Below are 23,710 nucleotides of genomic sequence, written 5' to 3'. Positions count from 1 at the left end.
GCATATTACAACCTCTTTTAATCCTCTTATAATTCTAGTTCTATGGGAAACTTCCAGATATTCAAGCTGGATTTAGAAAAGGCCAGAGGAACCAGAGATCAAATTGCCAACATCTGTTGGATCATCAAAAAAGCAAGACTGTTTCAGAAAAACATCTACTCCTGGTTTATTGACTAGGCCAAAGTCTTTGACTGTGTGGATCACAACAAGCTATGGAAAATACTTAAAGAGATGGGAATACCAGACCACCTGACCTGCCTCTTGAGAAATCTGTATGCAGGTCAGGAAGCAAGAGTTAGTACTAGACATGGAACAATGGACTGGTTCCAAATCGGGAAAGCAGTACATCAAGGCTGTATATTGTCAGCCTGCTTATTTAACTTATATGCAGAGTACATTGTGCAAAATGCTGGGCTGTATAAATCACAGCTAAAATCAAGATTACCAGGAGAAATATCAATAACCTCAGATATGCAGATGGCACCACCATTATGACAGAAAACAAAGAACTAAAGAGCCTCTTGATAAAGTGAAAGAGGAGAGTGAAAAAGTTGACTTAAAACTCAACATTAAGAAAACTAAGATCATGGCATCTGGTCCCATCACTTCATGGGAAATAGATGGGGAAACAATGGAAACAGTGAGAGAGATTATTTTGGGGAGCTCCCAAATCACTGCAGATGGTGACTGCAGCCATGAAATTAAAAGACGCTTGCTCCTTGGAAGAAAAGCTATGACCAACCTAGACAGCATATTGAAAAGCAGAGACATCACTTTTCCAACAAAAACCCATCTAGTCAAAGCTATAATTTTTCTAGTAGTCCTATGTGGATGTGAGAGTTGGACTATAAAGAAAGCTGAGTGCCAAAGAATTGATGCTTTTGAACGGTGGTGTTGGAGAAGACTCTTGAGAGTCCCTTGGACTGCAAGGAGATCCAACCAGTCCATCCTAAATAAAATCAGTCCTGAATATTCATTGGAAGGACTGATGTTGAAGCTAAACTCACTCAATGCTTTGGCCACCTGATGCAAAGAGCTGACTCATTTGAAAAGACCCTGATGCTGGGAAAGATTGAAGGTGGGAGAAGGCGACGACAGAGGATGAGATGGTTGGATGGCATCACTAACTTGATGGACATGAGTTTGAGCAAGCTCCGGGGGTTGGTGATGGACAGGGAAGCTTGGCCGGCTGTAGTCCATGGGGTCGCAAAGAGTTGGACACGACTGAGTGACTGAACTGAACTGAGTCACTAAGCATAATCAAGGACGGTTAGTTCTTTCTCAAGGGCTATAGATAATATTCTGAGCCATATCCTGTGAACTGTCTTATAGATACCAAAACACCAGGTGGAGAAGTTAACTACATGAAGACCAGACTGTACCGGGACATGAGCAGGCACAATTCTGAGAACTGACCACAAAGAAATGGGAACAAATGGCCCCTGAAAGTGTTAGTCACTCAGTCATGTCCAACTCTTTGCAACCCTGTGGACTGTAACCAGCCAGGCTCGTCTGTCCATGGAATTCTCCAGATAAGAATACCGGAGTGGGTTGCCATTTCCATCTCCAGAGGATCTTCCCAAACCAGGAACAGGACCCGAGTCTCCTGCATTGCAAGCAGATTCTTTATCATCTGAGCCATCAGAGAAGCCCCCTGGAACTAAAGATTAACTGTGCCTAAAACAATCAAGATGATCCTGGTTAGACCACTGGTGACCAGTTTGAAGATGACAGTGCTGTTTCTGCCTGTAATCACACAGTCTATAAAAGCTCTCACCCCTTGTTCATTGGAGTGATGAGGGGAGTCTGCCTTTGGATAGATGTCCGCCACCCTCCCCCTTCCCTACCACCCGAGTTGCCGGCATCTGAAATAAAGTAAACTTTCCTTTCCACCAATCTGACCTGTTTATTGGCTTTTGAGTGGGGAGCAGCTGAAACCACACACCTGCTCTTTTGTTAACAATCTGACAGTGTAGTTATATTACAAACCTAAAAAGCAGGTGTAGAATGGGAATGGTGTGTGCAAAATTTGCTTTAGCTGTTCAATAATCATGTTTTATTGTGGTGGACCTGTATTGTTATTCTGAGACTGTTGCACGTATAAACTAATATAAGGTTGTATAAAGCAAATGGATATAGAGTATTTGAATTCTGTTTGTCTAGTGTCGTTAACTAGAACTCCTAGTGTGGAAGACAGGCGATACTGTCATTATATAGAAGAGATGAAGTAATAGCTATCTAGTCCTGAATTAGCCTAAAACTCTCAAGGCATCTTATTTTCAAAAAGATGAATCTGTAATGTGAATACCCTCTCCTCTATTCTAAAAAAGCCTAGAAACAATGGTGAACGACTCACCTAGTAGAGACGAGCATTATTATGCCTCAGATATTGGTATTAAAAGAGCAAATCATTTTTCTTTTTGGTGTTTGTTCTTGTTAATAAGCTTTGGAAGAATAAGAATATCAGTTTCCTTCCCTTCTCTTCCTCTCTCTTTCTTAATTCATTCCTTCCCTTTTTCTTTTCCTTTCTTTCTACCGCATTGAAAACTTGACAAAGTTTAAACAGCTTACATTCTAAAGAGACAGATTACCTTTTCTTCTTTTAACTCTAGACAACCATTTAAAATGATAGCTATCTTAAAAAAGCAATGTTAGAAAACTCTTCCAAAGATTGGCAATTTTTTGTTTAGCTTAAAATGTTTAAAATGTTAAGCACCAAAATTAAAGTGCTAAAATGATATGAATAATATTCAGTTATGTACAGACATGAATAGTATCTGGAATAAATTGTTGATAAAGGGAAAGCTTTGTATGATTAAAGTAGTGTTGATACAATGAAAAAGATAATTTTTTTCCATTGCTTGGAAAATAATTTTTAATACAAAAATTACTTTTTTAAAATGTGGTTTAGCTTTATCAAATTCTGGTTTGGGTACTCTGCAAAAAAAGTATTGTTTTGTTCTAATGTCTTTCTTCAAAGAATGAAAATGGTTTTTCTGGCTTCTCAAGTGATCACTTATATATGTTAGGTTTTTATTTTCTTTTTTACTCAGCAGTTTATGTATTCCAAGATTCTTTTAGTTATCAATCAATCCCCATTTTCAGGCATTACAGGCTGACTATTATTGTTGCTTAGTTGCTACGCCATGCCTGACTCTTTGTGACCCCATGGACTGTGGCCCTCCAGGCTCCTCTGTCCATGGGATTTCCCAGGCAAGAATACTGGAGTGGGTTGCCATTTGCTCCTCCATGGATCTTCCAGACCCAGGGATAAACACTGGTCTTCTGCATTGACAGATCAATTCTTTACTGCTGACCCATCCCGGAAGCCATTAATTATCGCTTATTGCATTTGAAAGCCACTATGGGATCTGCCTTTTGAGAAATTTGTATGCAGGTCAGGAAGCAACAGTTAGAACTGGACATGGAACAACAGACTGGTTCCAAATAGGAAAAGGAGTACGTCAAGGCTGTATATTGTTACCCTGTTTATTTAACTTCTATGCAGAGTACATCATGAGAAACGCTGGACTGGAAGAAACACAAGCTGGAATCAAGATTGCCAGGAGAAATATGAATAACCTCAGATATGCAGATGACACCACCCTTATGGCAGAAAGTGAAGAGGAACTCAAAAGCCTCTTGATGAAAGTGAAAGTGGAGAGTGAAAAAGTTGGCTTAAAGCTCAACATTCAGAAAATGAAGATCATGGCATCCGGTCCCACCACTTCATGGGAAATAGATGGGGAAACAGTGGAAACAGTGTCAGACTTTATTTTTCTGGGCTCCAAAATCACTGCAGATGGTGACTGCAGCCATGAAATTAAAAGACGCTTACTCCTTGGAAGGAAAGTTATGACCAACCTAGATAGCATATTCAAAAGCAGAAACATTACTTTGCCAAGAAAGGTTCGTCTAGTCAAGGCTATGGTTTTTCCTGTGGTCATGTATGGATGTGAGAGTTGGACTGTGAAGAAGGCTGAATGCCAAAGAATTGATGCTTTTGAACTGTGGTGTTGGAGAAGACTCTTGAGAGTCCCTTGGACTGCAAGGACATCCAACCAGTCCATTCTGAAAGAGATCAGCCCTGGGATTTCTTTGGAAGGAATGATGCTAAAGCTGAAACTCCAGTACTTTGGCCACCTCATGCGAGGAGTTGACTCATTGGAAAAGACTCTGATGCTGGGAGGGATTGGGGGCAGGAGGAGAAGGGGATGACAGAGGATGAGATGGCTGGATGGCATCACTGACTCGATGAACGTGAGTCTGAGTGAACTCCGGGAGTTGGTGATGGACAGGGAGGCCTGGCATGCTGCGATTCATGGGGTCGCAAAGAGTCGGACACGACTGAGCGACTGATCTGATCTGATCTGAATGATGGGATTGCCAGCATTCTTGGCTGTGACCTTGTATATCCACTATGTTCATTCCCTACTTGTCTAGAAATTGTGAAATTTTCCTATTTCAGTATCATGATCCACAGCTGAAAAAAATCATTTCCTGAAAAATGGATGAGGCATTTAGATGTTTGTTTGGTGAAATAAGTTTTCAGTGGAAATTATACGTCTTTTTAAAATAAGTCTAAACATTTAAAACTAAAATCATAATAATGATAAAAGGTGTTCAAAGGGATCCTATGGCTTATATGGGCATGCATTGAAACTCTACATTTCCACTCTTCATGATTGTCATTCTTTATCATCATTCCAGTGGAAAAATAAGTCATCCTGTGTTATGAAGTCCACATTTTTATTTAGGCTCCTTCAATAATATTTATGAGAATACCAGAGGAATGTTTAAGTGTCCATAAATCCATCCTGGTTGTCCCTGATCAAGTCATCAGTCAACTCACTGTGGATCACTCACTATGCTTCTCCAGCTTCTAAGTGTGAAATTCCTTATTTCTTTACATGTAGCTAATACCAGAATATAACAGTTTCCCTAAGATTCACCAAGGTCTTGGTGGTAAAAAAAAGAGACTTATAATGTGGAAAATAAGAACTTTATATTCTCTACTGGGAACCACAACTTTTGGACACTGACCCTGAAACCTTGCTTGAAAAATCATAGGTCTCCTCAATTTTATGCCATGTGTCAGCAGTCAGGTTATCTCTATCTAACCAAACTGACTTTACCCCTAAATAACTTCTCTCTAATTTCCACTACCCCAAAGAGAATGTATCAGTCAGGAAATGAATCTTGCTCTCATAGTAACCCCCAAATAAAAATGTAAAACAATTCAGAAGGCACTGTCCAGGACCAGAAATGAGGGATCAAGACCATATTTTGCTTTTCTGCCATATAGAATATCCTCCAGGTTTCCAACAGGGATATTTGAATTCCATGGGTCACTTTTCTATTTTACTCAGAAGGAAAGAGGGAAAAGGGCCTGCTCATTTCCCACAGTGAAGATTTTCTTTGATTGGGCTACACAACATGTCTGATTACATCTCATTGATCAGAACTCATTTAAATGGGCCACTAACTACAGGGCTATGTGTCTCCTTGAATAAATTTGGAGTTCTGTTACTGAGCAGGAGGAAGAAGGGTGTTCAGAGTTATCAAGAAGTCTCTGCCAAAGAGAGGATAAAATGAAAATGATTCATCTTCAGCTCAAGTCGTTGGTCCAGCTCTTCATCATTTAATCTGAGACACAACTAGGAATCCCACAGAAGAAGGATTTTTACGGCACCATGCAGAAAGCTCTCATTCCTTAGAATCAAAACTTTCCACATCGGGTAAGTTCTTTATCTTTGTTGCGTTGTTTCTGCTTGTTGTTATTAGTTGCTTAGTCGTGTCCACCTCTTTTGTGACCCTGTGTGCTGTAACCTGCCAGGTTCCTCTGTCATGGGATTTCCCACGCAAGTATACTGGAGTGGGTTTCCATTTCCTTCTCCAGGGGTAACCTTCCCGACCCAGAGATTGAACCTGTGTTTTCTACATTGGCAGGCAGATTCTTTACCACTGAGCTACCAGGAAAGCCCTTATCTTTGCTTAGGAAGAGTTTATTGAGAGTTTTGCCAAACAAGAGATTTGTATGTGCCTAAAGATAAAATCTCTGTCCTCTCTCAAATTTATAGAAAAAAAATGTTGGTATCTTTCAAAATAGTAAATGTCTGTGTATAATAATATATACATACATACAAATAACCATAACACATAAATATGTGAATGCATCGATGTGTATTTGCATCTATATGAAACAATGAGAATATGCAAATGTTATAATTGTTATTCTCTCTGTCTAGTAAGATTATGTTTAGATTTTAAGATTAGTATATTTGTCAGAGTTTCTGCAAAGAACTTTAAAAAATTGTAATATATAAGAAAAATAATGTTTATAAATCTATATGCTGATGCTTAATAAGTAAATGTCAGTGGAACATTTCTAGCTCAGAAGAAAAACTTTAACACATTGAAAGTGCAATATCATCTAATCGATAAGTAGCAACTGTAAATTGTAGGTTCCTGATAAACAATCATAATTGTATGTAACAGCAGGGCGGGATTCCTAAATTGTATTTAAAAGTAAAGGAATTAGCTTTTCAGTATGTTCGTTTAATATACTTGCAGTTTAGAGGCTTCTTAATTAAGATTCTCTTGGGTGTACTGGGCTCTGTATGCAGACAAAATATGGAATTCTGCTTTTCTATATTACATGTTGTTAGTGCTAAAATATGTGCATTGCAGTGTCTTTGCAAATTTATTTTCAGTTTCTCTAGGCTTATATTTGTGTTTATTTTTGTCTTCTGTGAAAGCAATCATTTCCTTTAGAAGATGAGGCAAAAATACGTGTAAATGCCTATATGTTTATATATGGACCTTTGTATATAAAATGTATACATTTATAATATGAGTCATATCCAACTCTTTGTGACCCCATGGACTGTAGCCTGCCAGACTCCTCTGTTCATGGGATTTTTTTTTCCAGGCAAGGATACTGGAATAGGTTATCATTTTCTTCCCCAGGGGATCTTCCTAACCTAGGATTCGAACCTGCATCTCCTGCATTGCAGGCAGATCCTTTACTACTGAGTCATTGGGGAAGTCCAACATTTTTATTATTTGCATGTATATGAATGTGTATATATATATATATATATATGAGTATGTGTGTATGTATGTATATACATTTTAACTTCCCAATATTTTCTTTTTCTTTCCTTGTGTTTCTAAAGCCTCACTGAATCCTAATTAAATGTGTTAGTCATGCTGAAATAGCCATTTGTATGATCATAACAGAATACTATTTAGTTATTGTCTGAGAAATAACCTTTTCCAATCCTGTGGCCATTGCTGACTTTTCCAAATTTGCTGGCATATTGAGTGCAGCACTTTAATACTTTGGCCACCTGATGTGAAGAGACAACTCACTGGAAAAGACCCTGATGCTAGGAAAGGTTGAGGGAAGGAGGAGAAGAGGGTGACAGAGGATGAGATGATTGGATGTTATTACCGACTCAATGGACAAGAGTTTGAGCAAACCCCAGGAGACAGCGAAGGACAGGGAAGACTGGGACAGGGAAGGCTGGCAAGCTGCAGTCCATGGGGTCACAAACAGTCAGACATGACTTAGGGACTGAACAGCAACAAATAACCCTATGAAAGCCATGGTCTATGTGGTTACTTGCCTCCACTCTAGTATGACACGGGAAGCATTTAACAATCAGTACACCATGACCACTGACCAATCAGAGGTACTATGACCATCTATTTAATTAGAATAAGCACTTTCATGTCCTAGATAAATTTTAAATCTTCTCATAAAGTGTTTTGTTTATGGTACAAATCTGATACACTTTCTAAGAAGTTAAGAGTACTTTTAACAGTGAAAAACATGTGTCTTGAATGATTTTCACATTCCATCAAAGGATAAACAAATAGAGAATGGATACTCAGCCTTTCTCCTCATATTTATTCAGAAACTGTTTTCAGATATCAAAATTAACTCTGTAAAAATGGAGCAGAAGAAAGATCAGAAAATTCATAATGTTTCCAACATTATGCAGCTAGTACGTAGTCACACAACAATTGAAAAATGTTTCCTTTCTCTCACACATTCTTTTTCTTGAATGAGATTGAAGAACCTCAAAGGAGTAGGTTGTGTTCAATAAAATCATTCTTGGGTGCAAATGGAGGCCAAATTGGCAAAAAAAGATCATGGTGAGCTATGAGCTATTGTTTGAGGGAAACGTGACCCTTTTCTTTTTTTTTTCAAATTTTCCCTTGTTTGTATTTTAAGCTGGTTAAAACTATGGGCATACCAGGAGAGAAATCAATTTTTTCCTTTACTTAAAATTAACATATGGTTATTATAAAATAACTATAAATACATGAGCATGTAAATTTGATTTTTAAATGTTTTTAGGTTTCTTTTCTTTTTTTTTTTTTTTGAACCAAAGTGCATAGTTTATATTTAGGTTTACTCCTGGGGTTGTACATTCTATGGACTTTAACATGTATTAATATAATGGTGTGTATAAATCTTTATAGTATCATACAGAATAGTTTCACTGTCTTTAAAACCCCCAGTACCTATATGTAACTTGTTGAGAGTTTTTATCAAGAAAGGATTTGTTTCTTTTCATGTCATGTGCTCAGCTCAGTTCAGTCTCTCAGTCGTGTCCAACTCTTTGCAACCCAGTGGCCTGCAGCAGCCAGGCTTCCCTGCCCATCACCAACTCCTGGAGCCTACTCAAACTCATGTCCATCGCATCAGTGATATAACCATCTCACCCTCTGTCGTCCCCTTCTCCTCCTGCCTTCAATCTTTCCCAGCATCATGGTCTTTTCCAATGAGTCAGTTCTTGAATCAGGTGGCCAAAGTATTGGAACCTCAGCTTCAGCATCAGTCCTTCCAATGAATATTCAGGATTGATTTCCTTTAGGATGGACTGGTTGGATCTCCTTGCAGACCAAGGGACTCTCAGGAGTTTTCTCCAACACCACAGTTCAAAAGCATCAATTCTTCATCACTCAGCTTTCTTTATAGTCCAACTCTCACATCCATACATGACTAGTAGAAAAACCATAGCTTTTACTAGATGGACCTTTGTTGGCAAAGTAATGTCTCTGCTTTTTAATATGCTGTCTAGGTTGGTCATAACTTTTCTTCCGAGGAGTAAGCATCTTTTAATTTCATGGCTGCAGTCACCATCTGCAGTGATTTGGGAGCCCCAAATAATAAAGGCTTTCACTATTTCCATTGTTTCCCCATCTATTTGCCATGAAGTGATGGGACCTAATGCCATGATCTTAGTTTTCTGAGTGTTGAGTTTTAAGCCACCTGACATGCCTCCTGAGAAATCTGTATGCAGGTCAAGAAGCAACAGTTAGAACTGGATGTGAAAAAACAGACTGGTTCCAAATCGGGAAAGGAGTACGTCAAGCTACTTATTTAACTTATATGTAGAGTATATCATGAGAAATGCTGGGCTAGATGAAGCATAAGCTGAAATCAAGATTGCTGGGAGAAATACCAATAACCTCAGATATGCAGATAACACCACCCTAATGGCAGAAAGTGAAGAAGAACTAAAGAGCCTCTTGATGAAAGTGAAAGAGGAGAGTGAAAAATTTGGCTTGAAACAACATTCAGAAAACCAAGACCATGAGCTCAGAAACTTAGGTAACACTACCAACTAAAAACATCTGGGGCAAGATTTGGTTTCACAGGTAGCTTGATCTAGAAACATAAACAATGCTTCTTTCCATCTTTTAGCTTAGCCATCTGGAGACAGTGACCATTATCAGATAGTTTCTCTCTTCAAGATGGCATCTTTGGTTTAAATCCCCTGGGATGGATCTCTTTCAATAACCCCATGAAAAGAATCAGTGCAACGTTTAATACTGATAGAACATCTGTCTAATCCGGAAAATACAATAGTCTCATTGGTCAGGTCTGACTCACATCCCATCCCAAGAGTGGTTGAGGTAGAGCATAGCCCCCCAGAGTAAAATCATAGTATGGTCAAACACCATATATGAGTGAATAGGTAGCAATGACAACACATTTTCTTATACATGTGGACAGAGAGACCCTACAAACCAAAACAACTTACTGAAAGAACTAGTAAAATTTCCAGTTCAGCAAGAGAAAAAGAAAACTCAGGTGGGATACAAGAAACAAGAGTTAGCATAGAAATAGATGAAGTATTTTAGCAAATTTAATTAAATGAATGTCCCCCCAACATAATGCCCCCCTAAATATCCACTTCACAGTCCCCAGGACCTGTGAAAATGGTCCCCTTACATTCAAATGGAATTTTATATTGTGATTAAATTGATGATCTTATAATGGGAGATTTACCCTGCCATCTTTGGATTATGTAGGTAGGTGCAATGTTATCACAAGAGTCCTTATAAGAGGAAGGCTGGGGTTCAGAGAGGAGAGAAGATTGTCTGTGGTGGTCTTTGAAGATGGAGGAAGGAGCCACAAGCAACGAAGCAAAAGGTCCCCTGAAGCCTCCAGAAGAAATGCAGCCCTGCCAATACTTGAATATATGTATATCTATCTTCAAGTTTATTTATTTATTTTTGGTGGCACTGGATCTTTGTCGCCTCTCATGGGCTTTCCCTAGGTGTGGTGCGTGGGGGCCACTCTTCGTTGTGATAAACGGGCTTCTCATTGTGGTGGCTTCTCTTGTTGCAGAGTACAGGCTTAGCCGCTCTCAGGCATGTGGGATCTTCCCAGACCAGGGATTAAACTGGTGTCCTCTGCTTTGGCAGACAGATTCTCAACCACAGGACCATCAGGGAAGTCCCAAAACCTTCATTTTAGATTTCTGACCTCCAGAACAATGACAGAGTAAATTTGTGTTTTTTTAAGGCACTACATTTAGGATAATTTATTACAGCAGCCAAGGAATCTAATGTAGTACTAAACATAAAAACTAAGTTTTCTATATTTTGCAAATGAATAGAACATCTAGTTATTTTTTGTTGTTTTTCTGGAATTGAAATTTAACTGAGCATCCTATATTTTACCCAGCAGTTGTAATAAAACATAACCTTTTTGTTATGTTTTTGTTTTACTTTGTTTTGTTATGTGATTAAAAAATAATTTAAAAAAAACCCCCAAAGGATAACAAAATCAGAGAAGGATTTTGATAAGTAGTTTAAGTAATGACCTAAATGTTGGCAACATTCTCCCACTGCTTCTGATAAACTGGCAGTAGTTTTGCAAAAGTAACTTTATGGGCTCAAGTCACTTTATGTAGAATGGACGGGAGCTTCCAACCTGCAAGACATGAGGTAACAAAGTATTCGCTGACCTGATGCATAGTCCAGTGCAGGGAGTGTGAGAAAGGTTACATTTACCACGAGGAATCATATTTAGCCTTGTTCACTCTTGGTTTCCTCATCCGTAACACAGGTAGAAAAACAGTAATTTATTAACAAGGAGGCCTGGGAATTAATAAGGTAATCTGTAGAAAGTGTTTGAACTAGTATTGAGCAAGTAATAATCAGTAAACAAATGTTTAACTAACCCTTATTGTCATGACATCTACCAGTATATGACACAATTATGTATATATGTTGTTGTTGCTGTGTAGTTGCTAAGTCACGTCTGATTCTGCCACCCTATGGACTGCAGCATGCCAGGCTTCCCTGTCCTTCACTATCTACCCGAGTTAGATCAGATTCATGTCCATTGTCATGCTATCTAACCACCTCATCCTCTGCTGCCCCCTTCTCCATTTGCCTTCAGTCTTTCCCAGCATCAGAGTCTGTTCCAATGAGTGTCTTCTATATTGGAGGCACTGATTTTTTCTGACTCTATATTCTAATCAATTAAATTTAATTGATGTGTGTTTAGACAATATAGGCAACTCCTCTTCCCCAGTCTCTGTACATGTTTTTTAAAATTTCATTCTAAGTTCATTTTATATTTTAGTGCTACTTTCTATATGTCTAAAATTCATTTTTATTCCAACCCCATTTCACCAATGAAAATCTAAATCTATGCCAAGGATTTCTTCCATTGCAATCAGCTATATACCTGAATTTTAATTTTATTTAAGAGATATATTTTCTAGCATATTGATTAATAAAAAAGAAGAGGCCTGATCCAACTAATGTCAATGATAAGTGGCTACCTTTAATGAGAATGTGACCATCATTTACTTTGAGACAATTAATTTTGTAAACACTTATCCTATTTTTGATATATATCTTTGTGTGTCAGTATAACATGATTATTTAAAAAGTAAAATAATTCTACTATTGACTAATATTTATTTCAGTTCAGTTGCTCAGTTGTGTCTGATTCTTTGTGACCCCATGAACCACAGCACTCCAGGCCTCTCTGTCCATCACCAACTCTCTGAGTCTACCCAAACCCATGTCCATTGAGTCAGTGATGCCATCCAAACATCTTATTCTCTCAGCCATCTTGGTCATCACCTTCTCCTTCTGCCCTCAATCTTTTCCAGCATCAAGGTCTTTTCAAATGAGTCATTTCTTCACATCAGGTAGCCAAAGTATTGGAGTTTCAGCTTCAACATCAGTCCTTCCAATGAATATTCAGGACTGATCTGCTTTAGGATGGACTGTTTGGATCTCCTTGCAGTCCAAGGGACTCTCAAGAGTTTTCTCCAACACCATAGTTCAAAAGCATCAATATTTCAGTGCTCAACTTTCTTTATAGTCCAACTCTCATATCTATACATGACCACTGGAAAAACTGTAGCATTGAATAGATGGACCTTTGTTGACAAAGTAATGCCTCTGCTTTTTAATATGCTGTCTAGGTTGGTCATAACTTTTCTTCCAAGGAGTAAGCGTCTTTTAATTTCATGGCTGCAATCACCATCTGCAGTGATTTTGGGGCCCCCCAAAATAAAGTCAGCCACTGTTTCCCCATCTATTTGCTGTGAAGTGATGGGACCGGATGCCATGATCTTAGTTTTCTGAATGTTGAGCTTTAAGCCAACTTTTTCACTCTCCTCTTTCACTTTCATCAAGAGGCTCTTTAGTTCTTCTTCACTTTCTGCCATAAGGGTGGTGTCATCTGCATATCTGAGGTTATTGATATTTCTCCCAATAATCTTGATTCCAACTTGCGCTTCCTCCAGCCCAGAGTTTCTCATCATATACTCTGCCTATAAGTTAAATAAGCAGGGTGACAATATACAGCCTTGACATACTCCTTTTCCTATTTGGAACCAGTCTATTGTTCCATGTCCAGTTCTAACTGTTGCTTCCTGACCTGCATACAGGTTTCTCAAGAGGTGATCTGGTATTTCCATCTCCTTCAGAATTTTCCACAGTTTATTGTGATCTACACAGTCAAAGGCTTTGGTATAGTCAATAAAGCAGAAATAGATGTTTTTCTGAAACTCTCTTGCTTTTTCCATGATCCAGTGGATGTTGGCAATTTAATCTCTGGTTCCTCTGGCCTTTTCTAAAACCAGCTTGAATATCTGGAAGTTCATGGTTCACGTATTGCTGAAGCCTGGCTTGGAGAATTTTGAGCATTTCTTTACTAGCATGTGAGATGAGTGCAATTGTGCAGGAGTTTGAGCATCCTTTGGCATTGTCTTTCTTTGGATTGGAATGAAAACTGACCTTTTGCAGTCTCGTGGCCACTGATAAGTTTTCCAAATTTGCTGGCATATTGAGTGCAGCACTTTCACAGCACCAGTTTTTAGGATTTGAAATAGCTCAACTGGAATTCCATCACCTCCATTAGCTTTGTTTGTAGTGATACTTCCTAGGGCCCACTTGACTTCATATTCCAGGATTTCTGGCTCTAGGTAAGTGTGAGTGATCACACCATCATGATTGTCTGGGTCATGAAGATCTTTTTTGTACAGTTCTTCTGTGTATTCTTGTCACCTCTTCTTAATATCTTCTGCTTCTGCTAGGTCCGTACCATTTCTGTCCTTTATTGAGCCCATCTTTGCATGAAATGCTTCCTTGGCATCTTTAATTTTCTTGAAGAGATCTCTAGTCTTTCCCATTCTATTGTTTTCCTCTATTTCTTTGCATTGATCACTGAGGAAGACTTTCTTATCTCCTTGCTATTCTTTGGAACTCTGCACTCAAATGAGCATATCTTTCCTTTTCTCCTTTGCTTTTCGCTTCTCTTCTTTTCACTGCTATTTGTAAGGCCTCCTCAGGCAGCCATTTTGCTTTTTGCATTTCTTTTTCTTGGGTGTGGGGTAGCTCCTCTCAGCCGCTGCCTTTATTAATATATTTGTTAAGAAAAAGATTAGTGAGTTTTTTTAAACTGGAGTGAATAAGTTGATTAAGTATTTTCATGATGAACTCTGAGGCTCCCCTATGGCTCAGAGAGCAATGCAGGAGACCTGAGTTTGATCCCTGGGTCAGGAAGGCACCCTGGAGCAGGAAATGGCTACATGCTCCAGTGTTCTTGTCTGGAGAATTCCATGGACAGAGGAGCCTGGCACAAAATGATGAACTTAGCTTTTAGTTTTCATTTTCTCTATTTGAGAAAATTTTCTAAATTAGTTTTGAAAAAATTTAATATAATATATGTGCACTTCAAATTCCATAATATCTTTATTTTATTATCTGTTAAACTACAGATAATAGTTACAGTAATAACTACATCTGATATTATCTGATATTACAGATAATAGTGATAACTACATCTGACCATTTTTATTGTAGAGGTGATTGTCATTATTTATGTTCTGCACATCACACACACACAGCTTGGTGGAAATCCAGCTACTGCACTGACTGATCACATAAACATGGCTCTTCATAATTTATTAAGTTGTATTAGTAGCACTGTTAATTCTGCTATGACATTTATTTGTTACTAAGAGATTCTTTAATTGATGTATTACTCTAAAATGCTAGAAGTATAACTATCTGGAATGTATATTTCTGTCCATAAAATATAAGAATCTTTATCTATTTGAGAGTAATGTTAGAATAAAAAGAGAACTAAGATTTGGTCCAACTCTCTCATTTGCAGGTAAAGAAACTGAGCTTCAGGGAGATGAAGTTTTCATTATTTGAGATATGACTTTTGGTGAATAGCATTCAAAGAGTAAGCTCTTTTTGATGTGGACCATTTTAAAGTCTTTAAGAAATTTGTTACAAGAATGTTTCATGCCTTGGTTTTTTGGCCTCGAAGCATATGGGATCTGGGGTCCCTGTCCAGGGATCAGTCCCACACTCCCTGCATTGGAAGGCAAAGTCTCAACTACTGAATCTCTAGGGAAGTCCCAAAGAGAAAGTATTTTGATCTATATTATTTCCACTGGCTTTATTTCCACTGGCTTTTCAGTCATTTAGATGGCCAATTAAAAAAAAATTTAATTGTAGGATAATTTGCTTTGTGTTGGCTTCTGCCATATAACAGTGTGTATCCGCCACAAGTACATATATATCCCCTCCCTCCTGGACCACCCTCCGACTCCCCATTCCGTTCCACCTCTCTAGGTTGTCACAGAGCACTGGGTTGAGCTCTCTGTGCCCTTACAGCAACTTCCCACTGGCTGACATGACAACCATGTCGGTCCTACTCTTTCAGTTCATCCCATCTTCTCCTTCCTCCACTCTGTCCAAAGTCTGTTCTCTATGTCTGCATCTCTATTCCTACCCTGCAATTAAACTACCATATGCCCCAGCAATCCCACTACTAGGCATATACCCTGAGAAAACCATAATTGAAAAAGGCACATACCCCAGTGTTCATAGTGACACTGTTTATGGTATCTAGGACATGGAATATGTCCTAGCAACCTAAATATCCATTGGCAGATGAATTCATAAAGAAGCTGTGGTATATTTATACAATGGAATATTACTCAGCCATAAAAAGGAATACATTTGAGCCATACTAGTGAGGTGGATGAACCTAGAGCCTACAAAGTGAAGTCAGTCAGAAAGAGGGAAACAAACTTTGTATATTAATATGGCTCAGATGATAAAGAATCTGCTTACAGTGCAAGAGACCTGCGTTTGATCTCTGGGTTGGGAAGATACCCTGGTGAAGGGAATGGCTACCCACCCCAATATTCTTAGAGCTTTCTGGTGATTCAGATGGTAAAGAATCTGCCCAATGCAGGAGACCCGGGTTCATATCCTGGGTTGGGAAGATCCCCTTGAGAAAGGAAAGGCTACCCACTCCAGTATTCTTGCCTGGGAAATCCAATGGACAGAGTAGCCTGGCAGGCTACAATCCATGGGGTTGCAAAGAGTCAGATACCACTGAGTGACTAACACACACACAGAATCCAGAAAAATGGCATTTTATTTTAAATTTTATTTATAAGTTGTTGATTATTTAACTTTTTAAATTTTAATTTTATTTAAAAGTTTTTGAGTATTAAAATATCCAACAAAACATTGCTGTCATTGTGCTTTCCACTCTTTCCCACATATGATTCACATTCTATTTCTCTCATGCAGATATAAAAGTCAAGAGGTACTTGCCAAGATGTATATCAGTGTCTCTATTATCCTCTATTTTTCTGAAGTGTCTATGACACTTTATTCCTTTTAAAAAAGCTATACAAATTTCAAAGGGGGATATATATATATATGTATGTATAGCAATTGTATAGATTTTAATGGTCAAGTGAGTATTTCTATAGCTTTGCTTGACTTAAATTTTTTTAAAAAATTTATTGAAATATAATTGATTTACTATGGTTGTGTTTCATTTCTGCTATAAAGTAAAATACTCAAATATATTTATATTTTCATATTATTTTTCATTTTTCATATTCTTCTCCATTATGGTTTCATAATTTCATGTTCTTTTCTATTATAATTTATCATAAGATAGTGAATATAGTCCTCTTTTCATATTCATTTCCACTATGGTTTATCACAGGATATGAATATAGTTCTCTGTGTTATACAGTGGGACCCTGTTTTTTCTCCATTCTATATGTAATAGTATGCATCTGATAATCCCAAACTCCCAATCCTTCCCTCCCTGATCTTCCCCCCTTAAATATAACTAAATGTTTTTATGTTGTAGACTTGTAGACTTTGGAATCAGAAAACTATATTTAAAGTGAATTTGAGTCTTCAACACATTGGTAATTATAAGCTAGCATCTAAGATTCATAGGAAACATGTGTGTACACACTCAACAAACGTAAAATATGCATGTTCACAACATATGCACACATATATATATACACTACACATATCATACATATATATATATATATACACATACATATATATAGTGCATGTGTTTGTGTGTATGTATAAATGTAATGGTTTTGTGGAGCCAAGCTGTGGAAGCTAGACTTACTTCATGTTAATCCATGTTTTCTAGCATCACAGGGGCTTAGATTATTTTCTATTGAAATTTCTCATCTGCTGCATTAAAAGAAAAAAAATCAGACACTATTTTGCTAAGCCACAAAGCCTAGTCCTTCTCAACCCATTTTAATCTGTGGATGTGTTGAATATGAAAAGAAGACTTGAATGAAAATGTGAACACTTTCTTTGAGTCATAAAATTCCCAATAGAACTTAGATTCTTTTCTTGAAATGAATACCCTTAAGTGTCTAGGTGTGTAAACATTATATGCATAAAATATCTATATAATAGCCTTGTATAGACCTTAATATGTGGATTTGCAAATGCATCTTTGATATGGTCTGACAGTAATTCTTTTTATCATAAACTGTTATTATATTTGAAATCATTATGTGCTTTGAGCACCTGGTTAATCTTTTGCTTAAATTCTGTGTCAGCCAGGTGTCCTTTTAGGGATCACAGAAAGATTGGACCTCGTTTAAGTGTGAAATAATCCTGTTTCTTCTATCTGAGAGTGAATGAGCCTGGGATTAGATCAGATAAAACACACTCAAGCTAAAGTGCACAAGGTGGATTATGCAAGAAAAGAGGATTTAGTGAAGAACGGATCCACAACTTTTTGTTAACACAGAGAATGGTGTCTTTTGTAAGCAACATTTGTGGAAACTCAACTGGAGCTTTAAAAGCTATGTCTTTTGTTGTACATTTCTCTGCATACATTTGCTTTGTAGCTGGGAGTGCTAACTTTGGAAGCCATGCTGGGCCAGGGCTCATGCTCATTTTGCCTAATGAAAAGCTAAGGATGTACTTTTACTCATCCATTCTTGTTTTGTCTTCTTTGAAGTTTATAAAGCTCTCCTGAAAGATGTGAAGTTCATTAGGTTGTTTTTATCATAACCACAAATTAAATATCTCTTCCCTGGGGAGGCATAAGCTTCAAGTATAAGCTCTACTTGCTATAATATTTACTTCATTATTAATATATTGCTTCTTGTTCTTAATATTAAAAAACACCTAATAAGATTTATTAAGGTACATTCTGAATTTAATGTTATACTTGTTAAATTACTAATGTCTTAATGCATCTTCTCAAAGTTACAAGTTATATATAGAGCTGACAGGTATATAGGCAAGAGATGCTTTCAGCATTACTGGTGTAAGATTTGGCACTAGAACTTCTAAATATCAGAATTCTATAAAATTCTCTGGCTCTGGAGATTTTCCTATGCTCTACGCTCAGAGGCATGTTCCTTCAGTTTCAAAGTTTCAGCATTTCTTTTATAACATGAGTTTTTTAAATGGGAGGGGAAACAGACATTTTCTTGTACCGTTGGTTTTGGTTTGTGATATGACCAATCAGTAGAACCTCTAATTTAGAGTTTAAATGATTATCAAATCCACTCAATCATTCCTGCTTTATTTAATGAATCTAAATATCTACATATTATCTGATCAACCAAATGATTAGCTATAGGATGTCAGTGAGTGCTTCTCATACCTGCTTTTTCCTGCAACACTGCACCATGTTACACTTTCTGAGTGTTTTTCTGAATGTTGTATTTAAAAGTTTTTCTGAATGTTGTATGGCAAAGTAGAAATGCTCAAAAAGTAGGTAATTCTGGAGGTCTGAATAAAATTATTACTTGAATTAATCAATTTTTTTATTGAGATACTTTTAATACAACCAAGGTAAGAAGGACTTTAATGATCATATCTTCCTCAGAATTTTGTTTTCATATTATTTATCCTTAATGAAAAAGTGCTAAAGCATGTTTGTGAGACTATGAAAATATCACATACTCATATATGTGAAGAGAAATATCTCTACTCTTAGCTATAATGAGATGTGATTCAAGAAGAAAAGTCTGGCTTATTCACAGTAACTTTCTTACCTGTCTACCACAAAGATGTAATTTTTATCAAGAGTATCATGTATTAGATATGTGCTTTGTATGACTTGTCTTAAAATCTTTTAAAACTTGAGTAATAAATTTAAAAATTGACAAATTAAGCCAGTAGAGAGTGATACAGATTAATAGCATATTGAACTAAGAGGAACTGTTTGTCAAGGGATTTTGACGATAGGAATGGATTTTTGGCATCCTCTTTTGTGGCTCAGACGGTAAAGCGTCTGCCTACAATGCGGGAGGCCCAGGTTCTAATCCCTGGGTCGGGAAGATCTCCTGGAGAAGGAAATGGCAACCCACTCCAGTATTCTTGCCTGGAAAATCCCATGGACAGAGGAGCCTGGTAGACTACAGTCCATGGGGTCACAAAGAGTCAGACATGACTGAGTGACTTTGCTTTGTTTGTTTGTTTGAATATCATATAATTCAGTAACAATTCTTTCAGATAAATAACACTATGGTTTTGCTTTGGCTATCAAGAGGTTTGAGCCAAATTCATGATCCAGTGCTCTTAACTCTATAGGAACATATACTATGCATTTTTGCAAGCTAATCTTTCTCATGGACTTTTTTCTTAATTGCATTTTCCTTTCAATCATATTCTTTTGGCTATTAATATTATCCTTTTATAATCACTAGTATTTGTGTAATGTTCTTTAAATACTTCTGTGAAATGGAATAGGAAACAAATATATAAATAGTAATAAAGATTATTTATAACTCTATGAGCTTATTTATTTTTATTTACTCTTGTTCTTTATAATTATTATTATATTTCACCAAGTGCAATTTATATACATTTTCTCACTGAAATTTAAAATATATGGCAGTTTAGCCAGGGAGTTGAATAAGCTTTCTACATATTTTTATATGTTGCTAACATATTAACCACAATTTATGGTTGTGATTCTCAAAGAATTGTGATTTGATCAATCAGTCCACAGGGAGTTCAGCAGTTTGGAAAGAAAAGTTATTGCACAAATATACATTTTAGAAATTTGAATAAGAAAGCTGATTATCATAAAAATTCTAGCATCTGCTTAGTAATCTTTACTGTACTAAAGATTGTGAAGGTACTGAGAAGGATGTAGTTAACAGTTTATCTCAGTTGCATTTATTTTTCAGGAGACAGCTCACTTGGTTAATTTTTTCATATTATTCTGTATTTCAAGTATTTATTTTTAGTATTTATTGTTATTTTAACTAATAGGTTGTGTTAGGTCCCTAACTTTTTGTATTATAAATGGCTCAAAAGTTGGTCTTTGAAAAGCAAAAGTCTTAAAAATCAAATAGCACTGTTCAGAAAAATACCATAGTTAAATATTTAACAATACTCCAGGAAACTTATAAAATGTAAAGCTGTATATCCAGGAATGAGAGTACATATCATGATGTTTCTGAAGAAAAGTGATAAAACTGGAACAAAATGTGACACTTAATATCTGAAAATTGCCTTTTATTCAACTAACTAGAGATCATCTTAATCTTCAGGATATTGTCTATGATAAAGTATGATTAAGTAGTGACATAAAGCTATGGCGAGTTTTATATCATTTTTCAAACAAAATGACCTTGATGGCAAATATCTCCAGAACAAGCACAAACTCATGCATTTTAGCAAGAAATTGATGAATTTTTCTGCTAAAATAGGAAATAATCAAAATTTACTATTTTCTTTATAGCAACACCATTTGCAGGTCACACATTGCCAAGAAGCATATAAAACCATCTGCAAAGTTACAAATATTATGCTCAGAAGAAAGTGAGGCAAGCTGTTGGCAAGCTCCTTTATCGAATGACACCATTTGGCTTTGTATATCAACAAACATACTACTAAGAAAAGAAACACTACATTGGGAGAGTGTGAAGAGATTTTTGACTTATAGCTGGATGAAACCTACAAAATGGGAATCTGTTCTTAATATATGTGCAGGAAAAGACATATACTCAATAGATAATTATGATATTCATTTTGAAACAAGAAGCTATAGGAGAAAAATAAATCTTTATGAGCCTTGACGTAGAGTGGGGAAGGCGCTTCAGGCTTGTTTCTGAGGGAGCACAAGCAACGTGTGCGGACTGAATAACGCAGTAATGTCATCCACTCAGTGCTTTGCCCACATACTGCTTTATTCGTAGACACCAGTTGGTGGTTAACAAAATGCCTCCTGATTTTGATTTAGTGCTGAAGGAAATGGTGAACACTGTGGTCCAATGATGCTAAACATTTGAGAAACCCTGTTAAATGTCAGACTCTGATAGCGCCTCATTAGAATTATTGCTAGAACCTTTTCTAATTAGTTTCTGAGATCATTCTTGACTCACTCTAATCCATGGGTTGGCAAACTTTTTCCATAACGTCTTCATTGTAAATACTTTCAGCTTTGTAGGACATATGGCTTCTGTTGTAACTACTCAACTCTATCATTGGAGCACAACATGTAAACAAATAAGTGTGACAATATTCTGATAACACTTTATTCACAAGCAAGCAGTGGGCTGGATCTGGCCCGTGGGCTACACTTTTGACTCCTGCTAATCTATCTGGTACTTCTTCCAGCGGAGTTAATGTAATGTGAAATTTTGATCATAGCACACAACTACTAAGCAGCTTTCATTTTCCTTTGTTGATAATTAAAGCTTGGTATCTTTAGAATGGTATTCAAGGTCTTTCTTATTTGACCTCTCTCTCTCTTTTGAGTCTCATCTTATGCTTTTCTTCAATAGGAACTTGAAGATATAGCAACTCTACTCAAAATGAAGCACAGAGAGGAAAATACAAATAAGCAAACAAACCAGTGTGTCAGTGTAATCAAATAGCTTCAAGAATTCTAATGTGTGCTGTGTGTGTGTGTGATCGGAGAGGTGAAGAAAAGGACAGAGAGAACAAAACTATTTTAAATTTAGTGGTAGAAAAATTTTCCAAATTTGATGAAAACTGTAACTGCAGATTCAAAAAACCCAAAATATCTAAATACAAGTAACAAAGAAAAAAACACCAAAGTACACTGTACCGAGGTGTTTAAAACTAGTAATAAGGAGAAAATCTTAAAATCAGAGAGCGTAAAAAGACACATTATATCTCAAGGAACAAAAATACATATGACATCATTTGTACTTAGAAAGAATACAAGCCAGAAGACAGTGAAGCAACATCTTTAAAGTATTGAAAAAAGTACTAAAGCAAACAAAAATATTAACCTTAAATCTTTGACTGGTTAAAATATCTTTCAAAATAAAAGGTAATTTTGGTGGTTCCTCAAGAAATTAAATGGAATGACTGAAGACTAGAAATTCCACTGCTAGCTAGATACCGAATAATTGAAAACACAGATTAAGAAGGGCTTCACCGGTGGTTCAGTGGTAAAGAATCTTCCTGCAATGTAGGAGACCTGAGTTCAATCCCTGGGTCAGGAAGATCTGCTGGAGAAGAAAATGGCAACCCACTCCAGTATTCTTGCCTGGAAAATCCCATGAAAAGAGGAGCCTGGCGGGTTACAGTTCATGTCACAAAGAATTTGACATAACTGAGCACGCACACACATACACACACTCATATGGATACTTGTTCACCAATATTCATAGCAATATTATTCACAACTGATAAAATGTGGAAACAACTCAGGCAACTATAAATGAATGGATAAACAAAATGTGATATGCACATATACAGGAAATATTATTTAGTCACAAAAATGAAGTTCTGATATATGCTATGACATTGATGAAGCTTGAAAACATTATGGTGAGTAAAATAAGCCAGACACCAAAGGACCAGTGTCATGTGACTCCACTCATTTATAGAATAGGCAAACTCATATAGATAGAATTAGATTGGAGGTTACCAGAGGCTGGGAGGAAGGAGAGGGAGGAATTATTGCTTAATGGGTACAAAGTTTCTGTTCGGGTTGGTGAAAATTTGGAAATAGATAGTAGCAGAGTTGTACAATAATGTCAATCATTTATCTTAAAAAATTATTAAAAGGCAAATTTTGTGTGTATTACCACAATAAAAATTCTTAGAACTTCAATAAATTAAAAGAAAATTTTAAAAGTTTTAAAATGCTGCTTGACAAGTAAAACATATTTTAACACAAAACAAAAGAAAAAACATAAAACACCCCAAAGATGAAATAAAGACTTTCTAAGACATATAAAAGCTGAAAAGACCCATCACTAGAAAACCTGCAGTATAGGAAATATTAAAGGAAGTCCTTCAGACAGAAGAAAAATGATACCAGATGAAAATCTGAGTCTAAACAAATGCCAAAAATGGTTAACTACAATGTAAATATTTTATAATTATTTAAAATACCTGTTTAAAGCAAAACATTTTAAAATATAGTTGGGCTTATAACATATATAAAGCAATGTTTAAGACAACAATAACACAAAGTCTGGGAGCAAGAAATGGAGAAATTCTGTTATGAGGCTCTCATATTATACTTGAAATATTATTATATCACTTGAAAATACAGTCTAATGATTTAAAGATATATACTACCAACCCTAAAGCTTCTACATTTGGACACTCAATAGAC

This window comes from Bos indicus, chromosome 1 (genome assembly GCF_029378745.1).
Source record: "Bos indicus isolate NIAB-ARS_2022 breed Sahiwal x Tharparkar chromosome 1, NIAB-ARS_B.indTharparkar_mat_pri_1.0, whole genome shotgun sequence".
In the NCBI taxonomy this organism is placed as follows: Eukaryota; Metazoa; Chordata; class Mammalia; order Artiodactyla; family Bovidae; genus Bos; species Bos indicus.
This window is presented reverse-complemented; position numbering follows the sequence as displayed.